Source organism: Lonchura striata, chromosome 1, assembly GCF_050655825.1.
Source record: "Lonchura striata isolate lonStrDom1 chromosome 1, ASM5065582v1, whole genome shotgun sequence".
Lineage (NCBI taxonomy): Eukaryota > Metazoa > Chordata > Aves > Passeriformes > Estrildidae > Lonchura > Lonchura striata.
Genome location: NC_140703.1, coordinates 98612083 through 98625222, shown reverse-complemented (window position 1 = coordinate 98625222; position 13140 = coordinate 98612083). Strand labels below are relative to the sequence as shown.

Here is a 13140-nt window from a genome sequence, read left to right as displayed (position 1 = left end):
TCTACACAAACCATATTCCACCTGCACAGTCACCCATATATTAAATGTGAGAAGCTGTTGCTAAGAATCAGTGTCAAATTTTTCCCTTTCAATAAACTTGCAACTGGCAAAAACATCAAATGGGAAAAAAATCCACCTATCTGCATACAGACTGATAGTTGTCACTTGGTAGGAACTTTTTCTTTAAAATATTTTTTAACGTAACAGTTTAATTAACATAGGGTAAAGAGATGAAGGTCATCTTTTGTTGTCAGAATGTTATGATGCATCCCTGTACTAAGACAAATTATTTATCCAGGCACTAAACAGCACCAATATCTCTGACTTCAACTGGAGCTGCACCTACATAAGGCTTCTGATAAACAAGCCACTTATTTAGCTATTTATATTCAAAAATGTTGGCTTCTAAATCACACAGCCAGTACACATGCTACAGACACCAATTATTACCAACATAATCAGCATGAGCCATAGCCACTATACAAACAGTCTCAAGTGTCTGTCATAAAAGCACAGAAATAATGAGGCACAGGTAATGTCCATGTTTACTTCCATTTAGGTTAAACTCAACAGTCTGATCTCACCTGACAGCAACCCCAAAAACCTCTGGCTTTAGATCCAGGTTGCTACAGGATGAGAACAGCACTTTTTTCCTAAAAACATAGTCAAGAGAAACATTACCACTTTATCCAATTTGCTGGTGGTGTAGCTGAAGAAGCCCACAGCTTTTCCAAAAGCAGTTTAATGCCTCTAAATGCAGATTAGATGCCAGTCACAGCTATGCAAGAGAGTTTTAAGCCATTGGCTGCCTTTGGAAAAAAACCCAACTATATGGTCTGAATTACCTTTTGCACTGTATGTGCTAGAATGGTCTTAAGACTGAAGGTAACAGCTGTTACCTCAGTGGGAGGTGTTTTCTGTGTTTGTCAATATGATATGGTAATATTTCTGGAGGGCAACACATTTTGTTTGGAAAGCGTTTACAACAAGAAGCTGAGCCATGTCAAGTCCTCATGACAAAGCAAGTTGCTGGAGTGACAAAGTGGCATTATTGCACCACTTGGAATAAAGCAATATTTTCACACACACCATACAGTTTTAAGAAACCCAAGAAAGCAAGCTTCAAGGAAGGAATGGCATGTATACAAATATTTATAGTAAATAATAATAAATAGAAGGTCTGTTCATTACATTATGCAGAACCTGGAAGAAATAATTATTCATCTGCTTGCCCGCATAGTCTATTTCAGTCCAGGCTGCAGGAAATAATTTCCAATACTGGAAAGAAAAAAAAGACATGCAGGTGGATGGCTTTCTGTATCTGATTTCATCAGGACTCCGAAATATAAGTGCTGGAGACCAGAATGATCAAATGAAAGACTACAAAACACATTAAGCCTACCACAATATAAATTTTAAAAATGCATGTATATACACACATTACATGGAAATGAGAAAAAGGGAGTCATCCTCAGCTCCTTGACGCAGTGGTTATCATGCCGAAAATAGAAAATCTAGTTAGCAAAAATATTTTGATTAGGTAATTTTCCCTTTAGAATAAACTAGCAAGAAGAAAGGAGTCAAATTTATTTTGTCCTTTTATAGGCAACTCTTGAAGAAAATACAGTAATAGTCCTAACTTCCAGTATTCCTAGAAATGTCATATATTAATTATAAAGTGCAGTTAATATTTTCTTCTTATGCATACATACAAAAAGGTAAAACAGTTTATTACATTTCAATCTAAGCGATTAACACATTGCTATTTACTTTTATTGGCAGTGTGCCCAAATACCCCTGATCTGCAAGACTGATAGTGAAAAGGAAAATATTTCAGGCCTCAAAGAGAGCAGATCTATGGTTGCCTGGAATGTGTAAACAGCCAGAGCCTGTTTTACTTCCCACCCCCACTCTCACCATACACACCTCCTCTACCTCACCCTTCCTAACATTAGCAAGGAGTGCTGCTCTCAAGCAAAGGAGAGAACACAAATGTAGTAACATCAAGTAACAACATTCTTGACGTTTTAAGATGCAAGAATTTGGATTTACTGAAATCAGATGTTGCCATATAAATAGCTGTAGTCTAAAAACAAAACCAGTACTGCACAAGATCCTGAAAATAAAGAAAGATCAGTTGAGCAGGCTTCCTATATGACAGACCTGGTAAACATAAACTAAGGGAATCCAAATGCTTCTCTACAGATTATTCTTTGCACAATTAAGAATCAGCCAGGTCTGTATTCTATCAGAGAAAGTATAGTTCACAATCCTACATAAGAGAAGGGATATTTTCATAAATATCTACACAACATAACCAAACTGATACCAAAACATAATGTTAGTATAAATTATCTTCTGTGAAAACAAGGATTATTACTTGCATAATGATATCTACACCCACAAAGCAGTAAGTCATAAAAATAGTATCAACACATCCTAAAGAGGTTTACAATATAATTAGACCATTTTTTAAAACTCTCTAAATTTGTGGACCAATAAAGATACCTTGCACAGTAAAACTGAACAATGACAACAGACTTCCTTCTTTTTCTTAACCTCACAGCTCTCTATAAAAACAGTTCTCTATACCTTAGTAGCTTGCAAGCCATGATTTGAAACTACAGAATTACAGAACTGGTAAATATTACTGTTGTTATTTACTTAGTAGCTTTTGTCTTCAAAACCAAATCAAGCCAAAACATACAAAAAAAAAAAAAAATTTAACATTGCTGAGCAAATGGCTGCCTATGATGGGAAGCTCGTAAAACTCCAATGAATAAAAAGGGAAACATGGGGGGAAAAATAAATGTAGTATACTATGGTCAAACACTGAAAGGAAGTCTTATAATGTTGTTTACAAATAAAAGGTCACAGCACTCCCACTTTTCCTTCTATTAATTTTACCAGTTTTATGAACACATTTGGCGAACATTCAAAAGAACACATCCATAAACTAATGAGGGCAAAATGCTGGCTCAAAGGAGACGTGAGCAAATGCTCTGTCAGTAGGCTATTTGCAAACAGTTGAAATCAATAATAAATTCAACATAACCAAATGCAATGCATACAAACAGAAATTAAAAGACTGAGGAAATTGGCAAGTACATGAATGATGTTTCAGGCCACAGGGCACACTTTCTCACATACGTTAGCACTTTAAATAGGCTGGCAAGACATTGGCTTCCACTTGGGGCACCAGAATGTACCATAGGTACTTCCAAAACCAAAAATAACAAGACAATGCTAATGGCATAAGTAGCTAAATATTTCTTTAAGACAATTATTGGTAGGATGCTGGAGTCATCAAATGAAAAAAAAAGTTAGAAAACTTATATTTAAGGTGAAAAAAATAAATGTCATGATCCTTCCGTGTAATTTGTCTGATCTACTAAAGTCAAACATGGAGCAACTACCTCAGAGGAAATCAGTGAATTAGAATAAAAAAGGTTGAAAGATCCTCTCCACAAAAGCTATAGTGCTTGCAGCCCTTACACAAGACAAGCAACCAGTGCCAGTCCCGAGCTGTTGGGCTTTTTATGTGGTAGGTCACATCTGGCAGAACAGTTTTGAGACTACCAATGATCCAGACAGACCATGAGGCCATCCTGCCGATGCTTGCCCGTCATTGCTAGAGTTTGTTAAACCTCATGATGCAGCCTTGCCTGAAAAACGCAGGGCACTTCACAGACAAAAGGTCACAGGTCCCAACCACCCACCAATGTCCAGGTCACTTTTCAAAGTCTTACACTTTATACTGCAGAATATTAAGCCCAGAAAATCTCAACATAACCAACACAGCTCCTGCACATTTTGAAGAAACCAGGCTCTAAATCTCACCTTCATGTCTGTCATTTACAGAAACTTCCAAGAACATGGAGATGATTCAGATAAGAACAGTACTCAATACAGACTGTGGAAGTTATGCCATACAAAAAACTACTTTTGTGGGCTAGGGGAAAGGAGAGGGACACCACAATCTCAATTTCATTACAGGAATGCTGCCTGTCAGGACTAAAGCTAAAATCACACACATCATCTGCTGCTATAAAAAAGGCTCAGAAATGTTTACTTAATCAGTCAAGAATCTGTGCTGCCATCATATAAGGCCTGACCCTAGAAATCTCCTGCACAAGCGAAACACATTTTTGCAACATCAGACCATAGATACAACAGGCTTTGTTGAATGTTTAGAACACAAATTGATCACCAGCTCTGTCCTTGCTGGAGTTAAAGACTGTGTCACACAGAAAATATGCATTTAAATGAAACCTCTTAAATTTCATTGCAAATCCCAATAGATTTTTTTTTTTTTTTCTGTGGTGGAGGGAGGTAATTAAAAGAAAGGTTTAAAAGCAATTACAAAAAAGTTTGAAGAAAAAAAAACAACAAAGTCTTGTTCTGAGGCAAACTAATACCCTAAACCCAACTCTGTTAGCCAGGAAACTAACTTCCATATTAATAGAAGATTAACAAAATAAAGCAATCATTACTTCTAACTCTAAACTGAACACTGAAAGAGAGAAAAAACTTTTTGTTCCATAATTTTCCTTTGATACTTTGCTATTCTAATGGATAAGATTATAGAAAAATGGGATTAAACTTCATTAAGTAGAACTTTACATTCACATTTTCATAAACTAGCAACAAAATAAACTAACAATGTTCTTTGCTGTTTAAAATTCTTCAAAAGTACTCATTCATAAAGTCCTCACAGTAATTCTGTAGTACAACATTGCACTGTAAGTTGAATGTAAATTATTTACCCAGCTGTGAAAAGGTGTGCCCTATCAACTGCCCTGTGAGGTTGTTAAAGGAACAGATATTTCCTTCCTTTTCACAGATACATATATATTCAAATTTAGATTAAAAAAGGAAAAATAGGTTTTCAAAGGCTCACGGCAAAATAAATACAGGAGCAAACAACTACAAAATCATTCACTGCAATTATCTGAGCACATTTTAAACAGGTAGAAGATGCAGGTCACTATATTATTTTTAGAAAGAGGAAATTAAATTTCTTTCACACTGGACTCCATTTACACAAACATCTGCTGTGCACAACAAATCTTATCTACAAAGCCATCGTTCAGTGCACATGATCAAACTGACAATATATAATTGCATTTAACATGTTGTCATTAGAGAACACAGAACCCCTTCCATGTTTCAAGTGGTTTTTAAACTGAAAATACATGCTGCTGGTAACATAGTAGATACCATGAAGAATTTATCACTTGGCCTACGCGAAATTTAAAATAAAAGATGTAATCCAGAGTGAGGCACGTATGCATACAAATATGTTTGTACGCATTACAAAAACCAGGTATGCACAAAAAGCCATTTCTGCAACAACAAAATAACATACTATAAAGTACCCACATATAATACCAATATACTACCATCATAACATAAGAAATACACAGGAATAAGTGTTTTGAAGACATGCTATCTTAGCCAAGCAAAAAAAAAACAAAAAAACAAACCTATAAAACCAAAACAGTTGTCCATGGGCAGCAGGTTAAACCAGTGAATCCTAGCTTTTGAGGTAGCCTACTCCCACTCATCTTCCTCTTCCTTGTAAACTGCCCATGAGGGCTTAAGCTACATTCCACATTTTTTCTAACCTCTACCCAGCACTACTGGACTAGATAGTAAAGACAGGATGGTGGTCTCCCAGAAAAGTAATTTTCATTCATCAGCAATGAGGGAAACCATTATGTTAATGCTTTAGTAAATTTGAGCTGTATGTAATAAATAGTTTTTTTCCTTCCACTCTAATACTGCATTTTGGACCATCCTTCTAGCTTCAGTGGTTTTTTTCTTCCCAAGCACATCAGATCCTGTGAGAATGAAGCTTGATGAATTTTTATGATACACTGTCATGCACTAATTTTAAACTAATTTGCTCATTTAAATTAACTGATTATGTAAGACATTTACTGATACTAGCAAAAGTATCAGAGCTGAGAGTGTTTGGGTTTTTCAGTACAAAACAAGATTCCTCCAAATACAAATTAGCATTGTTATTGAGTTACAACACCAGCAACCCAAACAAACCCAGTAGTAGTCAAAATGAAAATAAAGGAACCTTGAACAGTTTTCACAGAATGATATAAAATCTGTCTTGTGAACATCATGTAACGTTACTAAAAATGCACTTGCTTCTGCTCCTTACTTTCATTTTTTGAGAACTGGCATAGGAAGGAAGATGTTTTCCTCATTAGAATAATCCTCAGGCATGCCTTTTATCTGTGCCTCCCAGATTACAGTATTTTAGTTTAAAAGTCACCAACTGAAAAAGCAAAATATATGACTACAGAAGCTCTTGCATTTAAAAAAACAAATCACCCAAAAAGTAAAATCAAAACCAAACAAGAAAGTTAAGATACAAGGAGAGATATTTTAGTCCACATATTCAGCAGCATTACCAGTATCTTCTGAAATATTTAGAAAATATTTCACATGTTTCAACCAATTCCATATCCAAATTCTTAGAGGCCTAACTCATGCATGCACATAAAATAGGCATTAAAAGGGTTAAAGTTTGTTTTGTGACTGTAAAAAACAACAGATAAATATCCTTGGAAACTAATCCCCCCAATAGGAACCGGCACTGTCTGTGCTTGGATTCCCAGCCCTAACTTGTCAGCAAGGCTCACCCTATTTGTGAGAACACTATGGAGGAGGGCAATTTTACCTCAATCTCTCTGTCAAGATTGGTTTACATTTTACTTCTAAAAGCAATCAAAAAACAAAACCAAAAAAAATTATAATAATAACAATTTTTAAAAGGAGAAAATAATGAGATAACATAATTCTGATATTTGAATGCATGTCCCAGCCCCAGCTGTCACCTCCTGGTCTCACCAGGCTCAGTCAGAGGTACAGCACAGTTTGCACTCCTGACCTTGCCACATCTCAACAAGCACATAATTAAAGGGTACTGCACTTCTGCCTTCTCCCAAAACCTGACATCCAGCCTGGCCCAGCCTACAGTCATTTCACTGGCTCTGCAACACCTCAGGTGCTGCTGACCTGAGCACATCCTAGTTCAGGGTGTGAGAGTCAAGCCACTGCACGCTGGCACTGCTCTCCAGTGTCAGAGTTACACCTTTCTTTCTCCAAAACTTCTTTTTGGACTACCTCAAGGTTATCCATGTACGTGTATATACGTGCACGTGCATGCACTCACACACAACAATTAGTGTAGTTCATTTTAAACAATTAATATTTGCGAAACTGATTCCTGTTCAACAATCCCAGCTGAGACTGTGTGCTAACACAAGTCTTAATACTAATGGGTCTCTGGACACATACATATCCTCTGTCAGTAGCAACCAGACTAAAACCATTGATACAGAGAACAAGCAGCTTGTAGCTGCTAAATGACACTGAAACTATCATGTTGTTATAACAATTCCTCATTCTGCTACCAATACACATGAGTTTACAAAAGAAAAAAATCCATATTTTTACTTCACTTTATAAAAATCTCCTGTATTTATTAACTGCATACTGTGAAGGTCAATTCTTTTGGAAGAACATCTTTCCAATTATTTTGCTGTAGGCTATGGGGTTGTGTTCAAATCAGCATAAACTCAGCAGTGGACACTCCTAAAAATGAAGCAAAACAACACTGTATACATGTTAATCACATCAATGCAACTGCTCCCTTTCAGTGGAGCCTCTGTAACATGACTTTGATTTAAAAATATAAATCATAAATAGTTGGCTTCACTCTTGAACTAGAGAATAGTCTGCAGGGTCTCCATTCAACAGCAAAGGATTAATGAAGAGCTGATGGTTCTACACAGCAAAATATAGCAGAAGCCAAAGTTTGTCACTGTACATCCAGTGCAGTTTGCTGCCTTCAAAAAGTACAACAAATGCATTATGCTGCAGAATGACAAAAGGAATCTATCCAGCAAAGTAAAATCCTCTTTTTTTCTTGAGGACAATGTCAAAGCATATTTTCCAAATAATTTAAATGTCTAAGGAAAAAATGTTACTTTTTTGCTCTATCAGTAATTTATTGGAAGTATGGGAAAGTTGTGTTTCCATAGGAAAAAAATCCCATAAAATCATGTTACTACATTTTTTCATTTAATAGAGTTATGATTTTATGTAACAGAAGACCTTCTAATGTCTCTACACAGTGGTAAGAGGTTAAACTGTAACTAAGAATTAGCAGCTTAAATGAAACTCAGGTCAGTAAATGCAATCACACTTTGAATGGCACTGGAGTGATGTATAGAGCAACTGTTACATACTAATGGAGAACACTGGTCTGTAAAAAGCTTTTTGTTTCACCTTCCAATAGCAAAGGGTCAATCAAACCCCCTACTTAATTATATGAGAGTATTTTGATACGTATATATAGAGAATTATTAGACATTATTAGTACTATTCATCTGCTCAGGAACAGGCCATAAGTCGTGTCATCTAAGCATCAAGGCACTGCTCGTCCACACGCTGAGTGTGCTGTGTAACTTCGCCTAGCAAATGACTAAAGTTCAACACCCAAGGCAAAATGTAGTTATGCAATGCACTTAGCTAAAATATTAAAATAATTGTTTCTTCATACTACAGTACTATCATCATGATTTTGTACTGCATGAATAGCACAGGGTTCTTTTTGTACTGCATGAATAGCACAGGGTTCTTGGCAGAAATTTCCACTGTAACTTCACACAAAATTATGATGTTTTACAAGCACTCCAGTTTGAACAGGACACATATTAATTATTCACACTAACAACAGAGACAGTCAAGAAATTAGGTTAAGCATCATGATGCCCCTTTAATTGCATAAAGTGGACAGGATTATAAAGATGGAAGCCACATCCTGAGATGCACCCAACCCCAAGCTGCCCCAAAGTATAGACAGGGACTGGTGGCTGGGACCCCAGCAGAAGGTAACAGAGGCAATATATTCTTATCTTCTCAAACAACAAATTAAGAGGTGCAATAACTATTGCTAGAGGCCAGTATTTTTAGTATCACTTAAAATAAATACAAATACACATAGGAAAAGTGGCTCAAGAAAAGCAGCGTAAAAGGCCTGTGGCACCTTTACCTTCAAAAACTGTCATATATCCACTGTGGAGTTAAACTTGCTTTTGGTTAAGTTAGCAGAAGCAAATTTATATTTCTACAGAATTACTAAACATTAATAACTATAATTTATAGATCTCTGTCTAGGACAAAATCTCTACACACGAAGACAACTGGTAAGAAATTATGATGTTTTCTTAATGAACAACCTTTTTTGACTGCTTCTAGCTTTTACACAGCTCTAACTTTGGGAGACTTCCTGTGACTGTAAAACAAAACACTATCAGTCATCCTTAAACGAAATTCCATTATATTAATGATCAGAGAGCACAAAAAAAGGCCTATAAAATATTCCCTTGTATACTGAAGAAAAATAACCTAAATTGTATTTTTCACCTTTGTAAGCTTGTTTCAGTATCATTAAAATGACAGATTTTGTACTGACAGGAAAGCTGCTATTCCTATGTACAGCGGTAGTTCCAATGTTTTTGTTTAATTTCAACCAACTTGTCCAAGTAGGCCATTTGGTAGAAACCTATAAATGGCACCCAGGGGGTCTGGGTTCTTGCTGTAAAGAGGTCAGCTATTTCCTCCTAACTAAAAATAGGCAAGATGAGGGAGGGGAAGAGGGAGTGTAGTTTTAATTTAGCAGCTGAAAAAGGAGTTTACAAAATTACTTCCATCTTGCCTCATAATGAAGATTATAAAAAAAAAAAAAGAAGCTGTCCCAAGAGTCACAAAGCCTGGATCACTTCATAAGCAAGCTGGTGTACATAATCTAAAATATTAGGAATTAAAAGATCAGTAGTAAAGGGAATCCAGGATATGGATCACGTTATGCGCCCACCCCTCTTTGGGCAGAGCAGACAGATTTACCAGCAGCAGTGCTGCCAGGTGTTAACAACTCTCCTCTCTCCTACCAGCTGAGATCACACCGTGGTCCAGCAGATAAAGCACTACAATCAGCTGCCGTTCCCCTGAGTCAGTTTTTTCCAGCATTTACCCTCCTGGCTTTTTGTTTCCCTCACTCACATTACAACCTGTTTAGGGTGAGAACCACCGTCTGTAATATTCCCCAAATGACCCTGATTTGAATGGGGGCCCCTTGGCACTACTAAAATACAAACAGCATCAGTTTGATACAAGATGAATTCTTGCTGTGGACTCCTAGCAGCAGCAAAAAGCAAGAGGTAGCGGCACTGAAGTGTGCAGCGACCCCGCTACCTGCAGCAATCACCCAGCAACCTAAACCTAAACCCTGGGATGGCTTTTCCAGCCTCATCTCCACAGAGAACCAAACCGAGCACATCGCTCAATCCCAAGCATATCACACTGTGACTTCTCTCAGCTACTGAGAAATAAGATCCCATCCACACTGAGAGACATTCTTCTCTGCTCCTTCCAGGCAAAGGGATGGCAGGCCTTCAACAGCTGCTGCTGCCAGAGGACAACTCTCCATTCAGGAAGCTCTTCCAGGAGCCATGGCACACTGGACATACCAAGCGGACAGCACGTCTACGTCTGGTCCCCGTCATCACGAAAATGAGAAAAGCCCATCCAACAGTCAGTGACAGGACCAAAACAGCACGAAGCTGAATCAGGGGAGGCTTAGCTTAGATACCAGCCAAAGGTTTTTCACTCTAAGAGTGGCTGGGTACTGGAACAGCTTCCCCAGGGGAGAGATCACAGCACCAAGCCTGGTAAGAGTTCAAAACATGGTGGGATTCTTGAGGCTGTCCTGCACAGGGTCAGGAGTTGGACTCAGTCCTGGTGGGGCCCCTTCTAACTCAGCATATTCTATAATTTGGTGAAAACTGGGCAAACTGGTGGAGCAGAAATCGGACAATTCCAGGTACCCCTTCACTAGCAATGATTTAACTTATTTTTGCTCTTTAGATACTTATTGTGGAGACTATCTGCAATAATCAAAAAAAAAAAAAAAAAAAAGCAATAGCATAACTCACAGCAGTGACATAGCAGAGAACAGTGGAGTCATCTTACTCGGGTGGGGGAAGATATATTCAGATGCCAACTTATCTCCCAAGGGCTTTTTTATGTCCTAAGAAACCTGGACAGTTGGATTCCCAGCCCTAACTTGTCAGCAAGGCTCACCCTATCTGTGAGAACACTATGGAGGAGGGCAATTTTACCTATATGTAAGCCTGTGCTTACATATACGTGCAATTTTTAATCCTCTTTGCTTCTAAGACATGCTTTTTCATCTTACAGGGAGAAAAAAAAACAACCTTAAAATCACAGAATATACTGAGTTGGAAGGGGCCCACAGGGATCATCAAGTCCATGCACTGGACATCCCAAGAATTGCACCATGTGCCCAAGAGCATTGTCCAAATGCTTCCTGAACCCCATCAGGCTTGGTGCTGTGATCTCTTCCCTGGGGAACCTGTTCCAGTACCCAACCACCCTATGAGTGGAGAGCCTTTTCTTAACATCAAACCTAAACTTGCCCACACAGAGCTGCAGGCCATTTTCTCGGGTCCTGTCACTGGTCACCACAGAGAAGAGTGCCTGCCCTTCTGATTCCCCTCATGAGGAAGGTGTAGACTGCAATAAAGTTTCCACTCAGTCTATTTAAAAATGAATAAGCCGAGGGACTTCCACCACTCCCCATACTGCTTCCTCTCAAGGCCATTCACACCTTCATGGCCCTCCTTTGGAGACTCTGTAACAGCTGAATGTGTTTTGTATATTGTATACCCAAAACTGCCCCAGCACTCAGGTGAGGCCATCCCAGTGCTCCCCTGCCCAGCTGGCCCTGCTGTCCCTGATGCCCCCAGGACAGGGCTGGCCCCCCTGGCTGCCAGGGCACTGCTGAGTCACATTCAACTTGCCATGACAAAAGCCCCCAGGTCCCTTTCCCTTTCCACCCTCTCATTCCCCAGTCTGTACATCCAGGGCTGCCCTGCCGCTGATTATTGCATAGCTCACTGAAGGTGTTAAACACTGAGACAACTACAGCAGCTCCGCTCAAATCTCCTGTTTTTATCATTATTACATATAGCACAAGAGAGCTTTAACGCATTTTTAATGTGATAGCATCCTCCCCCTCTTGCTTTCCTTTTTCCTCCCACCTCCTCTACAAATCTTCTGTGGGAAAGCTTCCATGTTTTACTATTGCTGTCGTTGAGATGTTGCAATTATTATCTGTAATTGTTTAAAAAAAAAGCCAAAAAAAAAAAAACAAAAAAAAAAACAACAACGCCAAAACACACACTAGTACAAATCTGGCTCTCTTTGCCAACAACATCTGCTATCACAGAATGGATATATTTAATTCAAAACCTGCCCAATGTCTCTGTACATGACAGAACACTGACTGCAGGACAGGGAAAGGCCTAAATCCAGTATGTGCAGTCACATGGTACACAAGGTAAATGATGTTAAACCTTATACATCCACACGAGTAGTCTTGGTTAAAAGACCACTAATAAATGGGTAAGGAAGGAAGATACGACATTTTATTTGTCAAGAGTAAAGACCTTGTATTTATTACCTACAATCAAGTCTCCCTCTGGCACAACATTAGCCTAAAACACTAGCCCCGAAATTTTCATTTTACACTCCCTTTTATTTCAAATAATCAGTCTTTTCAATGGAATATTTTAGGTTTCTGCAACATTATGTGGCAATATTTTCTTTTTTTGGAGGAGGCGGCGGGTGAGCCCCTCCCCCACCGCACACATCCACATCCACACTCCAAGGCTCGTGCGTCAGGAAGGGAGAAACGCCGTACGAATCCTCGTGGAGAACAGCGAAGAGGCATGTTAAGGCAACACATAAAGGGCAGCCTTTATGTGTCTAAACGCCGACTTTGAGGAATTAATCTGCGAGGCGAACTTTCAGGGTGTGGCTCGGTGTTTTTGCCCCTTGTTGCGCTGTGCAGGATGCCCGCCCGAGAACCCGGCAACATACCACTAAATAGGTCAAGGGTCATTCCCTTTGCATCGCACCGCACCGACGTTCGGCCACGCACCGAACCCATCTCTCAGCCCCACCGCCCAGACTGAACGCGCACCGCAAAATGGGGACCCTGCCCGGCCCGGTGACAGCGCCGGGGGCAGG

General features: G+C 38.9%; 1 protein-coding gene across 7 annotated transcripts in view; it reads right to left on the bottom strand.

The window, feature by feature from the left end:
* The window catches only part of TBL1X (transducin beta like 1 X-linked), a 196045-nt gene that overhangs the window by 176567 nt on the left and 6338 nt on the right, over positions 1 to 13140 (bottom strand). Inside the window, exon 1 of one of the 7 annotated variants that reach the window (XM_085584303.1) lies at positions 1 to 13140. This exon is cut by the window's left edge and continues 18029 nt beyond it. The exons of the other annotated variants lie outside the window; for them this stretch is intronic. The gene's annotated coding sequence lies outside the window, so the exon portion shown is untranslated. 7 annotated transcript variants of the gene reach the window in all.